Here is a 14,634-nt window from a genome sequence, read left to right as displayed (position 1 = left end):
TATGAGACTAAATCTATGACATTGGAGGCTACCGTAGTTCTTTAAAAATTTGGCCCTTCTAAGGATTGACAGATTAGCCTTCTTAAGGCCAAATTTGGCCTTTTTATGCTCTTTCATGGAAACGTTTAAGAATGTAAAAAAGACCAAATTTTGCCATAAAAAGGCCAATCTGTCAAACTTTAGAAAGACTAAATTATAAAAGCAATATGGAGGCCTCAACTGACGTAAATTTAGACGAATAAAAAATGATGAAAAATAATAAAAATGAAATTTAAAAAAAAAAAAAGGCCAATCTATTAAATTTTAGAGAGGCCAAATTATAAAAGCAATCTGGCCGCCTTGACTGACATAAATTTAGTCAAATAAAATATTATGAAAAAATAATAAAAATGAAATTTCTTTCTGTTTTTATTTCAGCCTTTGGGTCTAATAATGTGTTTTATATAAAAATAAAGGTTTTATAATTTGTTTGTTTATCAAAAATGAAAACAAAAAAGAAAAATAGCATCATGTACGGTTGTAAGCGGTTGATACGATAAGTAACATGATTGAAGCCTAGATTAGCATAGGAAAATATCTAAAATGTTCAAAAACAGAAGGAAAATATAAAAAAGCCACAAAAAAATAAACAAAAACAAAACAAAAGAAGAAAATAGAATCATGTAAGGGTTGAAAAAACGCTCCAAAATCAAAAAATAAATGATAGTACTTGTGCGTTCATTTATGTATGAAGAGTGGATTCTAGAACAATAGAATTGACAGGTCTCAGCCAATCAGATGGAGCAGATTTTGCATTTATTTAAAATAGTATTTTTATTTTAATATTTGTGTGAATTTTCAAAGAAGGTACTGTATTGAAGAGAATGAAGGAGAGTGGTGCGGCATTACATAAAAGGCGAAAAACAAAAGAGGAAGCAAAAAAGAATAAAGGTGTGCTGCTGAAATTCATCAAAAAAACTTCTACGGACGAAATGGTGGAAACAAAAAACAAGAATCATGCCGAGACAGAAGATAAAGTTGACATTGCTAATGTTGATACTCTTACTTCAGAAGTTGATAGTGACATCAAAAACTGTGAATGATGATGATGATGCGTGTGAAGTTGAAGAATTGGAAAAACAATCACTAGTTGGCGTGAAAACATACACTGCAACTGATTTTACAGATGTTAGTCTATAGCCTGTTGCGATTAACCATAAAATTTACGCTGATGAAGGGTTTCATTCGAAATTGTGTGTAGATTCCAGAGTTCAACAGAATGATTCCCAAGTTTGACAAGATACACCTGAAGAAGGTCAGAGATTACATTAACTGAAACATTGTGTGAATAAAACTCAAGATGAGAACAGTAGTCTGAATAATTCAAATAGTCAATCTTATCTTTAAAATTCAGGAACATAATTTTTTATATTGTTGATAAAAGCTTAGTATTTTGAGTGAAATGTGTCTTCCAGGTCCTTTCTGTTCATTATATGTTTGAAGGGTTTTGTGATTCTTAGTTTCCTCAATTTCCTGGGCAACAGGTCCTGTTACATAACTACTATTGCTAAGTGATTAATGACACACATTTATGCTGATGACACTACCATCTATGACAGCACATCAAAGGCCGTAAATGACCAAGTTCTCTGTCATGGTATAGCGGTAAGATGTCAGGTTTTCTTTCACTTTCTTTTCCACTTTTGCATCACGGGTTCAAGCCTACCTGCCTACTACCACTTTCGTTTTTTTTTTTTTTTTTGCTCAACACACACCTAAACATCCAGGCAACGCCAGGCACCCAGGCTAGTCTAATATATAAAAGGCAAAATGTGCATGTGTGCGTGTTTGTACGTCTTGCAAAAACTTTCGACACACGCAACGGATCCTCACAAGATCAGAATCATTTTCAAATTTTATCCTTCAGACAACAAATATTGCAAAATTGGCCAAAAACATTCCTTCACCCTCAACAGTTTTGGTTGTTTTTTCATCAACATTTTCGCAAGTCATCGTCTCCATTGGATTGATTACACTTAATTTTAACGCTCTTCACTTCTGCTTGCGCCATGAATGCATTGGACAAGATGTGTTTTTTTTTTCTCCTTCACGTTACGAGTTCGATCCTGCCTGATCCATCCAAAAGATGAACAGACTGGATGTGGTCAATTTTCTCAGATATGCTTTTAAAGATAGTAACTCTGCTGTTGTGGGGGCGATAGAGGGCAAACTTTTTATCTTTAGATTCAAATATTAATAACTACATTTTATTTCAGTATTTAATTTATGTATTTCTGTTTTATTAAATGCTAGCGTTTTTCTTGTCCATAAATGTTTATTTATCTATCAAGTTGATCTTAAATATTGCATAGACTCAATCATTATATTATCCTTTCAGTCCCCATCCCTAAATCCTGCTTTCATTTTATCTCGCAATTACTTATAACGTCACCAACTAACTTTCGGAAGACCCCCTCTCTCCACTTTTCTTTTATATCGCAAGGTTCTTAAAACGTGACTAGCTAAAGTCCAGAATAAGATCACGTTTTTCTTTTAACGGTTAATTTAAAAAAAAAAGAAGAAAAAATGTCTTTTGAACGCTGATATTAAAACTTAAATTCTTGTCTACAGTTTGCATTTTGGAGACGGAAGTGTTTTTTCGAGATAAGTGACTTCCATATTAATCATACTTTTTAACTTTAGATTCAAATATTAATAACTACATTTTATTTCAATATTTAATTTATGTATTTCTGTTTTATTAAATGCTAGTGTTTTTCTCGTCCATAAATGTTTATCTACCAAGTTGATTGCAAAAATAGATTAGGTAATTGTATTCATTTTTAGTTCGTGAGAGAATCTATCACCATACTTTACCTTAAACACGTCCGTTGGACTTTTATTAAGTATAATACTTAATAATTTTTTTTTTTTAAATGGAGAGTAGAAAACACATTGTGGATGCGTTATTGGCAGCTCCCGTTACTCTCGCGTCTCCTTATTTGTCCCTCAGTCCTCATTTTTTAATGAGTGATTTTTCTGACAAAGGGAGAAGAAAAAGCTGTTTTCTAGGTTGGCAGTATTTTGCGAACATTAGGCAGAGATGGTGGAAATTAACTGTTTCTATGTCAATCCTTGTATCCATGTCACTAGTAAGGGTGCTGGAGGTAAACTTTTTATCTGGGCTGACATTTTCCGCCTGATAGTCAGGGACCCGAACCTTGGATTAACCACTAAGGAGGCTGTCCTATCAGCAGGTGCAAAGTACTGGGGCTGCTGTATTGCCATTTGATGAATGGATTCTGGACCATGCAGTCGTTTCTGGTGGGGCCTCTCGATGCCATATTAGTGGGTAATTGTTATGGCTTTACATTATGTTTTACAAAAAAAAAAAAAAATTCTTCATTTCTTTTTCTCTTAGTTTCCCCTCTCTGTCCTGCTCTAAGCAAATCTGACGACCTAGTCCACAAATTCCAAAATTCCATCATGACAAGTTTCAAGAAAAAATACACGATTAAACCCGGTTCTCCAACTTCAAACATAGACCCCTACTACCATGTCTCCTTCTCCAACATGAAGGGTCTACGTTCTAACCTTCCAGAGGTTGAAACCCAATTACAGGAGACTAAACCAGACCTTTTATTTTTAAGCGAAACTGGCATTGGACAGGCTATTTCCCTAGAAGAGTTCGCAATTAAAGGAGACTCTAACTTAATTTCTAAATCTGACCCCCAAGATCGCCATGGGCATGGAATATGTGCCTATATTAAAGATGGTTTTCCATGTGGTAGGGACATCTCCAGGGAAGATCCTAACTTACCCTATATGTGCTTCTGGGTTGCATTAGCTCACACTACTGCATTTATATTTACTCTCTATCGCCTCCACAACAGCGGAGTTACTATCTTTAAAAGCATATCTGAGAAAATTGACCAAGTCCTATCTGCTTATCCTTCAGCTAACATTCATGTATGTGGAGACTTCAATGTTCACAACGTCGAATGGTTGACCCACTCAAACAAGACTGATGATGAAGGGAGGTTCTGACAGGATTTCTCCATTGCTTATGACCTCACTCAGATTGTTCACGAATCCACCCGTGTGCCTGACAATGACGGTCAGTATGCAAGTCTACTAGACCTTGTTCTCACAACTTGCCCTGAACTATGTTCAGTTTCTGTTCTGTCTCCTCTTGGATCTTCCAACCACTCTGTTGTATCAATTAAGATAAAAATGAAATGTAATAAGTCCCCAGACATATCTCTCCATCGTACAGTATATCGATACACTAAAGCTGACTGGGATAGCTTCCGTACATTTATATTGGATCTACCTCTGCATTCCATGTTTAAAAAGGATGGGTCCTCTATAGTATCAGACCTGACGGAATGGTTAATTGTAGATATAGACCATTTCATACCCTCGAAAAAGTTCCAGCAAAAAACCTAACAGCCAGCCATGGTTCTCTCCAGAATGTGCTGCTGCCATTGCGCACAGAAATCACCTTTTCCACTGCTTATGGAAACTAAAGCCACTTTCAGGACTGCCAGCAACCATTGTAAGAAAGTAATAAAGAACGCAAGAGAGTTGCATGCTCAGTCCGTCAAGTCCAAAGTAGCTGAGCAGCGGCTTGGTTCCCACCAGTTTTGGCAAATAGCAAACAATCCTGAACAGAAGCGTGTGCTCTATCCCAACTATCATCAATGGACCTGAGGTAATCTCGTCAGCATCAGACAAAGCCAAACTCTCTGCCAAGAACTTTGCAGCTAATTCTACCCTTTGCGACCAAGGCCACCAACCCTCAATATTTCCTCCTGTATCAGAAAACACGCTATGTGATATACATATATCTGTACTTGATGTTGCCAAGCTAATCAAAAACCTTGTTTCCAGTAAAGCAACTGGCCCTGATGGTATTCCAATTATAGTACTCAAAAAACTTCAACCAGAACTAGTGCCCATACTTACAAAACTGTTTAAACGTTGTCTTAAAGAGAATAGCTTCCCATGACCCTGGAAAATCTCATCAGTATGCCATGTATTTAAGAATTCAGGTGATCAATCATCCCCCTCTCAGTACAGGCTAATAAGTCTCCTGTGCGTCATGAGTAAGTTGCTGGAATCTATGTTAAATACAGAAGTAATCAACCATCTCAACAAAAATAACCTTCTTAGTGACACTCAATATGGTTTCCGTTCTGCTAGATCTACAGCAGATGTGCTTACAGTTATATCTCATAGGATTAGCAAATCTTTCGACGGAGGCAACCTTTCTAGGGCAATTGTTCTTGACATATCTAAGGCCTTTGATAGGGTATGGCATAAAGGTTTACCTCACAAGATCTCTAGTTATGGTATAGCTGGAAATGTCTTCTAAATTATTAAATCATTTCTTTCTGATAGGTTCATAAGAGTAGTAGTTGAGGGGCAAAAATCAGAAGCTCACAGTATTAATGCTGGAGTCCCTCAGGGGTCCATCCTGGGCCCAACTCTTTTCCTGATCTACATTAATGATCTTCCAAATCACATCCTTACATCATTCGTAGACATTTATGCTGATGACACTACCATTTATGGTACCACATCTAAGACAGTAAACGACCAAGTTCTCTCCGATTCTCTCTCCTCTGATCTTGAGCACGTGGTACAATGGGAAAAGGAGTGGCTGGTTACTTTTAATGTATCTAAAACCAAGTTTCTCTCTTTACATCATCAACATTCTGATCCACATCTGGCATCAATTGAAATAAATGGCTCTTGTTTTCAGGAGGCCTCAAGTTTTGACAAGCTTCTGGGCTTGACCGTTACTCCTGATCTTAAATGGAACACGTATATCAAATCTGTTGCCAAGGCCGGTGGAAAAATGGTGGGATCTTTCTATCGATCCAGTAGATATCTCACTGCTGATGCAAGTTTCTATCTATATAAGAGCCAGGTATGTCCAAGGATGGAATACTGTTGCCACATCTGGGCAGGAGCTGCTAGAAAGGACTTGTCCTGCCTTGATAGGGTTCAAAATAGACTTTGTAACCTCGTAGGAGATATCCTTTTCTGTTCCCTGCAACCTCTATCTTACAGAAGAGATGTTGCGAGTTTGTCTCTGATGTATCGTTATTTTCATGGAAAGTGTTCGACTGAGCTTCAATCTATGGTCTCCCCTCACCAAACTTTCACAAGAAACATTCGTCTAGCTGTACACACTATCAATAATTCCCGCCACTCTTTATCTGTGCCTAAACCTAAACAGATTCCATGAACAAAGCTCCTTTCTTAGAACTGCACGCTTGTGGAATTGTCTTCAGTTTTCCTGCTTTCCGGCTGACTACAATATGGTTGTCTTCAAGTCTAACGTAAATAAGTTCTTGATGAGCCGTTCCATATAAGTTAACAAATTTACCGAATTTTCATTACTAATGATTACTATATTGTCCAATTTCTACTGTACACTCTTTAACTCTTATCCTCGAGTGGCCTCTTGGCCTTGATAATGTAGTGATGCCTGTGTAAACAAAAAAACAAAAAAAAATATATATAAACACAATGGCGTGTGCAAGTGCAACCCGGAAGCACATATAGGGTAAATTAGGGTCTTCTTTGGAGATGTCCCTACCACATGGAAAGCTATCTTCAATATAGACACATATTCCATGCCCTTGGCAATTTTGGGGGGTCAGATTTAGAGGTTAAGTTAGAGTCTCCTTTAATTATGAACTCATCTAGGGAAATAGCTAGTCCAATTCCAGTTTCACTTGGGAATAATAGGTCTGGTTTAGTCTCCTGTAATTGGCTTTCAACCTCTGGAAGGTTGGAATGTAGATCTCTGATGTTGAAGAAGGAGACATGGAAGTGAGGGTCCACATTGGAAGTTGGAGTTCTGGGTTTAAAAAATAAAAATGAGTTTTTAAAAAACAAAATAAGATAAATTTGTATGACATACATACTTGTGATAGAAAGAAAATATTGTATTAAAAAAAATCATATTAACTGATTAAGTAATTTTATTTTTAAAAAAGAAAATCAAATTTTATGGCTAACTGAGCAGCGACTAAGTAATTTTTTTATATTTGCACTAAAGTATTTTTGTTCAAAATATATTTCAACAAAAAAGAAATGTTCACACACAAAACATTTCAACAAAAGAGCATGCAAGTACACTATAAAAGCGAAAATTTGAATACTTTCAATTTTAATAATTTCAAGGCAAACCAATGGTCTCTACTTAGGTAGGACACAAATTTTCGACACTGGTAACAAAAAAATACAAGAAAAACTAATAAATGAAATTAATACATCGTAATTTTTATTCTATATTGAAGAAGGATCACGGTTAAATCGCATATAAAAATTATTTATTTAACACTTAATAAAACCGACAAAATTTGATTTGAATATCGCAAATTAACAAAACCTTAAAAATGAAATAAATCACCATGGCAGCAAATTTTTCAAAAAAGAGCCAAATTACACATTAAAAATATAGGAGAAAAAAGTCAGTACAAATATACATTATACTTTGTTAAAGTTTTGGTTCCATCTTTAGTCAAGTGAAATATAACAGTAAAAGTCTTACATTTGGCTTAAAATATTATGAAAAAGACATATATACGGGGTGGAACAATAAATTTGTTGCCCTAAAAACAACACTAGTTTTATTTTAAAACTTTTATTGAAAATATCAATTCAGATAACTTTATTATGTAGTAGAGCCGACATCTATTCAATGTAGTTGCGTTCAGCCTCAATCACTGCCTCGATATAGGTCCAAAACTGGGAGCATGCCGGTGGGAGCTCAGCGAATATTTGGTAGATGGCGGTGATCAGCCGACTTTGGTGTTGTGGGAGGTCATGTTGGTGATGCTCTCGATGTATGACCAAACAAAGTAGTCCAGCTGGTTCAGGTCAGCGGAGGAAGGGAGGCACTAAGAGAAGGGTACAAAGTCGTAACACTCCTGAAGTCAAGCCTTGGTTTCTTTGAATTTGTGAGTTGAAGCTGAGTCCTGCTGCCACACCGAGAGTTTGCCAGCGGCCACCTGATTGCACCAGGGAATCATCACACTCAGCACATCCAGGTACACTTTGGTGTTGACTTTCAAGCTGACTTTGAAGATGTGAGGTGGCATGATGTGGGTCTCACTTGAAACCATACCAAAGACCATAACTGTGGTTGGAAACTTTGTTGAGCTGTGCCCTCAAACTGCCCAGATTTGCATTTTAAGGGTGCTGGAAATTATTCTGTTGTTATAACTTGAGTGTTACAGCAGTGTATCTTTGATCTCGTTGAACATTGCATCACTTTCAGACATGATAGAAGGCTCCTATTGCTCTTGGGGTTTGTACACAACTTGTACAGAAAAGAAAATTGGTTTTCCTCAAATGGAAATGGAATCACGTCTTTTCTAGGGCGACAATTTTACCGTTCCACCCTATGTGTATATATCAAAATAAAATAGAACTTATCATATTTAAGCAGACAACACCTAAAATAATTAATTTCTGGTCTCTATGGATGGCCCTAAGCGACAACTTTTCCTTGTTTATAACAATTTATTAATTTTCAATATCGTAATTTGTAGCCTATTTCTATTAAATTCCTCTTTATTCTAAGAAATATTAATTTTTAATTCCTAAAACTAAGCATTATTAAACTGAATCCTTAAATTAATTGTATTGGAAATATTTTCAATTCAAAATTTTTTGAAATATTTTCAATTCAAAATTTTTATAAACTAAAAGTCACTTTTCAGTTAATATTAACACATTGTAAAATCAGCTGTGCACAAAGAAATTTAATTCACTGGACTCATAATTGCTTTAATTACTTGGTTTAGAAATTATATTTTTGTTCTAACAATGAAGCAACAAGTAATATTATGTTAATATTAGGTTATGCAACGATTTTTATTAGTTAGATGTGGAGATGAACAAATTGGTCTTCCATAGAAAAAATTATTCACATTCTATTTCTAAATATATTTTTTATTTACTCAAACAAAAAACTTCATTGATTAAAAAAAAAAAAAAAAATTTTTTTTTATTATTGTCTGTTTCTTCATAAGTTTTAAGAGAAAATCTTACACATTTTCCTTTACACAGTCTGAAAAATTCAAAGAAATTTAAAAAAAAAAAAGAAAAAGAAATTATTTTGGAAATATTTTGGAATTTCACAAGTGAAAATTTTAAAATGTAAATATATAAAAAATTTTTTCCATCAAACAATTTTATTATATTTTCCAACTTCTTTTTTCAAGAAAATCATATAAATCGGCAACAATTGTGACCCAACATTAAATATATTTTATTTCATCATTCTAGCATATTTTAATATTTACAATGAACTAAGATGTAAATTCTCCCTCAAAAAAACTCCTGATAAAATTGCGTTGGGGAAGGGAGTATGAGAATTTTTTGTATATTATTTTATTTCAGTTTATATAGTTCAACATTTTTTTTTTTTAAATAAGTCTGTAAAAAAAAATAAAAATAACAAAGCTGATCAATTATTTGATTTTTGAGAATTTTAAAAATCGTGTTGCTTTCATCAAAATACACTGAAATAATACTGTTCCATTTTTCCCATTTTTAGCTTTTTGGGGAATTTTTGAAAATTTCACCGGTTTTACAGAGAGTAAAAAAAAAGTGAGATTTTTTATAATCTTTCTTCTTGAGAATACATCAAAAGTTATGATGAATCAATTTTATTTTACAAGTTTTTACTGTAATTATTTACTACAAGGGTCGAAAATTCTGCCTTTATTAATGTCATACATATCTCCACTTAACTGTGGTAATGTCACTAAATAGGGTTTATGGGCGATATGAGAAAATAAGTCAGCATAGTCATCAAAAATGTTTCTTATATTAAACATTATCACATGAGGAGTCATTTTGTGTAAAAAATTTTTCATTTTACCCATCTAAACTTGAGAAATGAACAATATGTGTAAGCATTGAATGAGTACAAATCAAAGTAGCTGTCACCAGCAATTTTGTAGAGCACATAGCAGCCTTGATCTTGTGATCAAAATTCAAGATCGAGTGAAACAATGAACTGACGGGACTTCGGTGAATCTGTTTAGTCCGTATCTTTATGAATTTATGTGGCAACATAAATTCGGCAAAATTTGTGCATCAAATTGCATCGTATGCATTTATTCTATATAAATTATTTTGCATTTTTAATTTTCAAAAAAATTTTTACCTAATAAAAATTGTTTAAATTATTAAAATATAAAAAAAAAATTTTAAATAAAATTATTTAAATTAGTTTTCATGTTTTTAAGTAAAATAAAAATTGTTTAAATTATTAACCTTTTAATTTCTTTTTACTTATAGAAATTTTACTAACAGTTTTGCCTCGGTTCGTCCCGTTTCACTCAATCTTAAGTTTTGATTGCAAGGTCAAGGCTGCTATGTGCTGCTCTAGGTGTATCAGAATTTTTGTAGGAATTTTTGACACCCCTAACACGAAACTTCGAATAAAATATAAAAATCTCGTAATTTCTCTGTTAAAAGTGGGTGGTTTATTTTCTTTATGGATTATACTTCCCAAATAAACTATTAAAGTTGTTTTAAAAGTAATAGAAATATTTTTTTTTATTTTTTAAAAAACAGTAATGAATTTTACGAACTCGATATTTTTCAATTTTTAAACTTTAAAAATCTATCCAAATTTTTCTATTGATTCTATTTTTACGATATTTTCAGGGTCAATGTAAAATTTTATGCTCTTTCCAATAAACTGAATATAATATTTTAGACAAACGTTTTTTTTTTTAATTCACGCCCTCCCCCATTTTCAAGCGTCTATTAAAAAGTAAATAATTAATTTACTCACCAAAATATTATATATCACAAATTGAAGAGAAAAGGTCAATAAATAATATATTCAAATTTAAAACAAAAAAAGTAGTGTTTTTTTTAGAAATTTACCTGTAAAAGTCGAAGTTTAAAACCTTTTTTTTTAGCCACGTTGTTTTTTTGTTTTTTTTAATGAAACCTTGGTCCTTGCTCCTTTAATTGAAAAAAAATTAGGGCTTGAGTTACATTTTTCGAGTAGTTATAAGCTTGGAAAGACAGGGGGTCGAATAATTCATGCCTCCCATTTTGAAATGTCTATTAAAAAGTAAATAATTAATTTACTCACCAAATGTTATATATCACAAATTGAAGAGAAAAGGTCAATAAATAATATATTCAAATTTTAAACAAAAAAAAAGTAGTGTTTTTTTAGAAATTTACCTGTAAAGTCCGAAGTTTAAAACCTTTTTAAAAAAAAAACTTTTTTTTTTTTTTTTTAATTAAACCTTAGTCCCTGCTCCTTTAATTGAAAAAAAAATTAGGGCTTGAATTACATTTTTTGAGGAGTTATAAGCTTGGAAAGACGGGTTGGAATTATTATTTTTCACAAAATTTCTGACACACCTAGTGCTGCTCTACGAAAGTGCTGGTGGCAGCCATCTTGATTTTTACTCATTCAATATTTACACATTTTAATAGTGCATTTCTAGAGTTTAGATGGGTAAAGTAAACTAACTTTTAGCTCAAAATGACTCCTCATGTAATAATGTTAAAGATAAGAAACATTTTTAATGCATACACAGACTTATTTTCTCATATCACTCATAAACCCTATTTTGTAACATTAACTTAATGAATATATCCAAAAATTACTAAAACCCATAAGGTAGAAAAAAATGGTATTTTTTAGATTAGGTCCACCTCCATAATTTTCTTTTAAAGGTTTTCGACTATGCTGACTACGAAAATTGCATTGGAATTTTGCAGAAATAATTAGTTATCGAAATATAAAAAGTTGTATTATGCATTGTATTTTTTGGCGGCCATCTTTTTTAACGCGCGTGCAATGTCAGTCATAGATGACTAGATTTGTTTATGGCACACGCGCGTAAAAAATGGCCACCAAAGAATACAATGCATAATACAACTTTTTATATCTCAATAACTACTTATTTCTGCAAAATTTCAATGCGATTTTCATATTCAGCATAGTCTAAAACCTATAAAAGTTATCATTTAAAAGAAAATTCTTGAGGTGGACTTAATCTGAAAATTTACCGAAAAAATTATTATAAAGAAAACATTTGACAAAATAAATTGTTTGGCTTTAAAAAAAAAAGAAAAAGAAAAAGAGGAGAAAATTCGGAGAGTTCCAAAGGGAGGTAAATTGAAGGTAACTTTTGCTAATTTTTTATTGTGCGTTAACAGTCATAAATATGAGCTGTCATGTTTTTAGCACATCTAAGTTACTTCTCTTGTTATGTAACATTTTCCCTAAGAAATAAATATGACGAAGATCAAAAACTTATGTTTTTTTCAATAATGCGGTAATATTTAAGTACTTCTTACATACCAATTAAGTAAATATCATTGCTTTTAGTTGAAATTGACACAAAAATCCAGTAAATACCATTGACTATCTTATTTTAATCGATTTTTTCTTTTTCCGAATTTCACTATTATAGTGTAGTTGCACCCAAACAAAAACATGTTCACGCACAAAAAATATTTCAATAAGAAAAAAAAAAAAAAAAAATCACACGCGCGTGCGTGCGGTTTCGCTATTTTCAGAGTCATTCTAGCATTTTAGGGCAGTTAACCATTTTTTTTTAATTTTTTTTTTTTTACTACGTATGTTTTGTAATTTTAGAGCCTTACCACTAGGACTTTGATTAGAAAATATGTGAAATTTTTGTAATTTTTATTTCCATTCCAAAGGATACGAGGAACTAGAGTCAAAAATTTCAGAAGTTATCGGCAGGAATTCCTCTGGCGTTGCAGATTAAACAAAAATCTTTAGCAATATTTTATATGAAATTTGCATGCATTATGTTAAAGTTTGTTTGGTATTTTTTTTTTTTTTTTTTTTACTTTCTTTCCATCTCAATACTCACGAAATTTGGCCTAAAAATGACAACTTTCAGGTTTCTGGAGTATGCTGAAAACGAATATCACATTTAAATGTTGTGCGGATAAGTAGTTTTCTGGATATTAAGACCTTTATTATCCAATATAATCAATTATGTTTTTAATGGTAGTCATGTTGTTTTTCAAATTGAAAAGTACTAATGCTCTGATCTCCATCTGGCATCAATTGAAATGAATAGCTCTCACTTTGGGAAGGCTTCATGTTTTGACAATCTTCTGGGATTGACCTTTACTCCTGATCTGAAATGGAACACATACATCAAATCTGTTGCTAAAGTTGATGGAAAAATGGTGGGATCCTTCTATCGATCCAGTAGATATCTCACTGCTGATGCAATTCTCTACCTATATAAGAGCCAGGTATGTCCAAGGATGGAATACTGTTGCCACATCTGGGCAGGAGCTGTTAGAAAAGACTTATCCTGCCTTGATAGGGTTCAAAATATACTTTGTAGCTTTGTAGAGGATGCTTTTTCTCTTCCTTGCAACCTCTTTCTCACAGAAGAGATGCTGTCTCTGCTTTATCGTTATTTTCATGGCAAGTGCTCGTGTGAGCTCCAATCTATGGTCTTCCCTTGCCAAACTTTCACGACAAACACTCGTCTAGCTGAAAACACTATCAATAATTTCTCCCACTCTTTATCTGTGCCTAAACCTAGACATAGATTCCATGAACAAAGTTTCTTTCTTATAACTGCATGCCTGTGGAACTGTCTTCCGTTTGCCTGCTTTCCAGCTGACTACAATATGGTTGTCTTCAAGTCCAATGTAAACAAGTTCTTGATGAGCCGTTCCACTTAAGTTAACAAATTTAACAAATTTCCATTACTAACGATTACTATATTGTCAAATTGACTACTGTACACTTTAACCCTTATTCTCGAGTGGCCTCTGGGCCTTGGTAAGTGGTGATACCTATGTAAAAAAAAAAAAAGTATTGCAACGACCTCCCATGTTAAGAATGGTGAACCCCATTGACAAGTATTACATTGGAAAATGTTTTTAAGACCTAGAAAATTACTTGTTTGCACATAATTTAAATTTAATATTCGTTTTCAGCATATACGAAAACCTCCAAAAGTCGTCATTTTAACCGTGAGTAAAGACAGTAAAATTTTTTTTTTTTTTAAATATATTAAATATTTATAGTTTAATAATACTTTACAAATGATTTTCTTTACCTTTTTTTTTTTTTGTCAATGTGCGCTGCTTTCGGAATAAACACCCTTTGCAGGCTGGACAAGCAGCGCACATTGACCTTTCATTCAATTATTTTTGAGAAATGAACCAGAGTTGCGTTATCTTAAAACGGAACTTCATGCAATATTATTTAAAAAAAAAAAAAAAAAAAAAAAAAAAAAATTAAAACAATAATAGTTATTTACTCGCCTCCCCACAAGAGCAGTTAGACACTAATGTCTTAAATGTGGGGGAAAATGTACAGTCTTTTCATCGCCCAACTGTTAATCATTAGACATTTAATCACGTTTTTATCATGTGGACTCTTAGTCACAGAGATTTAATCACTTGGGGATTTCCGAAAGCGCTGTATGGGTAATATGTTTTGTGTGCCACATATTTGTCTATTTAGTGGAATCCTTTAAGATGATTCTTGATAATCTGTATATCCATTTTTGAAAACTATTGTCTTCATTTTCATAGTTGTTATTTAGACACAAAATATTTGTTTTTTGACAAATAAATACTAAA

At 32.9% G+C, this 14,634-nt stretch overlaps 1 protein-coding gene across 2 annotated transcripts in view; it reads right to left on the bottom strand.

The window, feature by feature from the left end:
• The window catches only part of LOC145268790 (cytidine deaminase-like), a 68,843-nt gene that overhangs the window by 28,919 nt on the left and 25,290 nt on the right, over positions 1–14,634 (bottom strand). The gene's annotated exons all lie outside the window — the stretch shown is intronic.

The sequence above is a fragment of the Euprymna scolopes genome, chromosome 4, assembly GCF_053919585.1.
Source record: "Euprymna scolopes isolate OS-2025 chromosome 4, ASM5391958v1, whole genome shotgun sequence".
Lineage (NCBI taxonomy): Eukaryota > Metazoa > Mollusca > Cephalopoda > Sepiida > Sepiolidae > Euprymna > Euprymna scolopes.
This window is presented reverse-complemented; position numbering and strand designations above follow the sequence as displayed.